A 5,000-nucleotide genomic window follows, 5' to 3' on the forward strand; every position below is an offset into this window, starting at 1 on the left:
TTTCCAGAAATATGGATTTCACTAAGAAAATGGAAGCGAACCGTTCTTGCAGCTAAAACCACCCCAAATAGATGTGGTTAGACTTGTTACTTATCTGCTATAGACGATAATTTAGAGTGGAAAATAACAAAAAAATACATTTGCCTAATCAGAGCGATTTTGCTTCTGAAGTGTTTTGCGGGCATCATTCTGGACAACCATTCTGACATAAGGCGTGTCTTTCGATTGACCTCAGATGTTTTTGTCTGTTTGGTGTATTGGTTTACCAGATATATCTAGGCACGCTTCGGGATTAACACCAATAAGTCGTTTTAGATGTGGAACTGCCTAAAGTATCAAAGCCTTTTGAACCCTTGTTTTCTCTCGCTTGCCTTTTCTTTTACAAGGAGCCTGTTCGCATGCTAATCGTCAATCTCTGGCACAACACCCTTGAAAATGTGTTATTAAACGAGGATCAAGTGTTGCAGTAGCCTGCGAACGCAGACGTATTTCCGGCGGTCGTTTCTCTCCCCCGAAAAGTAGCGTGCAGCCTAGCCTGCGAACGCAGACGTATTTCCGGCGGTCGTTTCTGCGTTCGCAGGCTAGTGTTGCAGCCATGATGTTTGTTATTTCATATTTGTATGTTATATCTATAGAATATTTGTAAGCTATTCTTAGTTGGAGAAACGAAGTCTAACTCGGACAAATTTGAACGAGCCATAATTGAAAGAACCATAAAAGTACTTTTTGCGTTACTATTGCAAAAGCAGATTTTCCGGTCCTCAAGACGCAAAATTCATGTTCTATTTCCAGTATTTCCCACCAGTCAAGAATTTGCGAGAAGTTCCTTTTATACCCAAAGGGAGCAAAGGAGTTCATAAGGCCAAATGAATGTCCTAGTCTTCGATAATACTATGTTGTTGCTGGATGGACAAAGTTAGATGTCGGTGCGAATACAGTAATCAATACCCACAAATGGCAACAGAAAAGAACGGCAGCCGGCATCTGGATGTTTTTTTACGTTTTAGCAAAATTTGTTCCGGAAGAGTAAATATTAAAAGGTACCACTGACAAAATGTGGCCCAGGTCAAAACTGGAAAAAATAGACTATGAAAGGTTGTGTTTTCACTAGTGTGTAATATTTACTAGCTGGAAATTCTTCCTAGCGTGAAATTTGTTTTCACTTTGAAATTGAACCAGGAATATAGTCCGCTTCTCCCCTCAAGATAGCCGTTGCAGTTTTCAAAACTGGTCGGGGACGAAACGTGTTGAACAATTCTCAGTCGTTCAACTAAGTTAGACTTCATTGTTCATCGACTACGGCACTGCGGTAGGAGTCGTTCAACTAAGTTAGACTTCATTATTCATCGACAACGGCACTGCGGCACTATGTCTTCAATGTTCTGCGATTTTTGCGATTTTTCGCAATTTTCGCAAAAATCGTTAAAATCGAAAAAATTGCAACACTTTTGGGGGACTTGTCCTCTCTAGCTTTTCGGTGTTCGCAATTTTTGCGATATTTGGCAATTTTCGCAAAAATCGCAACACTTTTGGGAGACTTGTCTTCTCTAGCTTTCCAGTGTTCTGCGATTTTTGCGATATTTCGCAATTTTCGCAAAAATCGCAACACTTTTGTGGGACTTGTCTTCTCTAGGTTTTCGGTGTTCTGCGACTTTTGCGATTTTTCGCAATTTTCGCAAAAATCGCAACATGTTTGGGGGACTTGTCTTTTCTAGCTTTTTAGCCTGCAGTGCAGGCGGTTTTGGTGGTTTTCCTCTCTCGATCTTTCGAGTGTTTTGCCGCCATTTTGGATTCGCTGCAGACTGGGAGAATTGGGGCGAGAATGACAGACTGTCGGAGGGGGTGGGGGGCGGGGAAGGAAAAATCCCCAATTTTTCTTTCTCCCTCCCACGCTTGGTAAACTTTTTACCTTGCCCCAACTCTCCACTGTTTTTCTAGGCGGCCTGAACATCCGATGGTAAAATATATCCACTAGCTCCGCCAAAATCCGCCTGCACTGCAGGCTACTAGCTTTTCGGTGTTCTGCGATTTTTGCGATTTTTCGCTAAAATCGCAATTTTGGCATTTGCGTGCAAACCTGGACATACCTCTCGATCCACCTTCGAAGAACAACATCGAAACAGAGAGAAAGAAGATGATAACGAAGACGGGATTTTGGAGTACGATTTGCCGAGCAGTGGAGAAGAATCGGGAGATGAATCATTTTGCAACAACGACAACGGGGCCGACGATGACACTGGTCAAATTCCAAGTTTGGAACGCGAGGCCGATTTTCTTCTCGGAAGCCGGGGTCTCTCGGTTTGGAAGAAGCACCGTAAATACTCCCTTTAATAGCAGAATATGCTTGTAACTTCCCTATTCAAGTCCTGTTACGTTCGGTATTCGAAACGATGGGATTGCGACAAAGTTTATATCGGTGACTAGCCCCACTGGTACACACGTGGGGCCAAAGAGGCTATCCATATGACTTCTTCCTAATAACATCAATAGGAATAGTGGAATCGAAATTCCCGAGTTTTGGAAATCTACGTTCAAGTAACACAACAGCCGATGTAGGACAATGCGGCCTATAAGAGTACAACATCTACATACCGGAATAATAAAAAGGAGCGAACTGCCCCAAGAGTACACTGAGATTAGCGACCCAACGTCCTTCAGATAGCGACACGTAAAGATACCTGACCAGAGACCTGTTAAGGCTTTTCATAGCCTGATGAAGACTAGCAATATTGCAGTCAAAGTAACTCTATCGTGGGAAAAAAGAATATAATTAATTCATCTTTTGGATGGCGTTGCAGTAGTGTTTGAACCGCCCTTGAAGATTTTGTGATCGGTTTCTCGGCCATGATCTCTGACAAATTAGCGGAGAGAGGGCTTTTTGTCCGTGAGTAAAGACTTCAAGACCTGTGCTGGGAGGGAATTTGTACCCAGTGAAAAAACCCTCATCATTGAGATAAGGAATTTATAAACAATTATGGTCGGGATCGGGATTAGCCGATAACAGCCTCCGGGATTGAGGGAAAATTTTGGTCGGGATAGCGGGAACAATCTTACTCGGGACCCTCTATGAAGGTAATTTGTCACCCATGATATTAATAACTAATCAAATTTAATGGTATGCTCGTGAAATTAGGGAACAATTTCACTTGCGTTTTGTCCAAAATCAAATTTCCCTTGTCTAAAGTGCCGGAAAATTATATTCTTTTGGACAAAACGCGCGTGAAATTATTCCCTAATTTCACTCGTCACCATTTGATTACCCATAATTACTTGTTAGGTCCAGTGGGCTGAGAAATGTGTTCGTTTTGCGAACCTTTGATAACTTGGTTTCATTATCGAGTAGTCTTTTACAGGCTTGTACTCAGGACTCTGTTACGATACTCTTGAGTCAAGTTCCATATCAGAGATTTGAAACATTGAGGGAATCCAGCAAGACATAAGTGAGGCGCTCTAAAGATCTAGCCAGGTAGACGCTTTGATCTTACAGAGTTTTGAAGCAAGTAACCGTGGACAATTTTCCTGTCGGTGTACGTTGGATCAGTGGCTTGATCTGATCGGCGTTATTTCAAGTTGAGAAACTAAATATTTTAAGCACGAGCCGATACAACGTAGATTTGATTTGATTTTAGTGGTGTACTATATTTCGGCTGGCCAAACTAGCCTTCTTCAGGTACAATGAGAGTTTACATTGAATTGCTTCTATGTACATATATATATACAGTAAATGGATGTTGACGTAATACTGGAAAAAATGTGATAAAACATGGCAGTTACAGAGATTTTGAATTCAAATACTAAGAGTCACTCAAAATAATAAACTGAAATCTAATACGTTTCTTCGAGGATATTTAAGACCGTTGGGATCAATTGTCCTGCCTTTTAAAATTAAAAAAGCTTCCCTGGCCTTACGGATCGAGTCTCTGTTAGAAGATATTTTTTCGATAGGAATTAATTGCATGTCCTTGGAGATGTTGTGGGGAGAGGAAAGGAGAAGAAATGTTCTGCGACTGTAGTAGGTTTGGATTTGGTGTTAGCGTTATCTAAAGTGCGGCGGTGTTTATGTTTCGGTCACTAGTTAGTGAGACGTTAACGTCAATTAAGGGAACACTGGTGGGAGAGTGTGAGCTAGTGAATTTAATGGTAGGGTGAATGTTGGTGAGATAATCGATGAAAATTTTAAGGTTCTCGGGACTTTCAGTCCAGTTCATAAAAATATCATCGATGTATCTCAACCAAGTATGAGGTTGGAATGGGGCGTTCCATAGAACATTTCCTCTCCTCTCCCAACAACATCTCCATGCCAGTCCGTACCTCGAAGGCCTCGCCACCAGTGCCGCCTAGAACCCTGGCGGACATGCCGTCATGAAGGAGTCTCAAGATAGAAATGAACTTCTACGGGCAGCCGTATTTAGCCAGGATTCTCCATAGCGCTTCTCGATTGATAGAGTCGAACGATTTTGTGAGATCAATAAAGCCATATATAATGGCCGACGCCGCTCCCGACATTTTTCTTGCAACTGCCGGGCAGTGAAGATCATGTCAGTTGTTCCTCTATTTGGGCGGTTATCTAGGAGCGTACGAACGTTCCAAGTTGCAAATTGTAATTTGTAGGTATTTCGACCTCTCGCCGATCGCCGAAGGACTTGTATGGGCTTGCATGTAGATGTTGGAAGACGCCTTGTGCGTGAAATCTTTTATCGTGGGAGTATTGTTGCACAGCAGCAAACACACGGTGCCTATGCAGGGAAAGGTCCGGAGTCCAATGGCAGGGAGAACCCCGACGATCGGGGATCCTGACTCTGCAGCACTGCTACCAGCATGGTGGGATTTTTTATCGAGGTTTTCTCCCCTGGATCCGCCGAGTTCTGTTAAAAGGCCAGGGGCGGCACGTGGAGCCACTGCGGACGGTCTTCGGCATGGGAGAGGCTAGATGGAGTGGCCACTTGCTGATGACGAGTTGGCCATATTTTTCGCGTCCCATGCCGCTGGATGTGGGGGGA

The sequence above is a fragment of the Montipora capricornis genome, chromosome 3, assembly GCF_036669925.1.
Source record: "Montipora capricornis isolate CH-2021 chromosome 3, ASM3666992v2, whole genome shotgun sequence".
NCBI classification, from domain to species: domain Eukaryota; kingdom Metazoa; phylum Cnidaria; class Anthozoa; order Scleractinia; family Acroporidae; genus Montipora; species Montipora capricornis.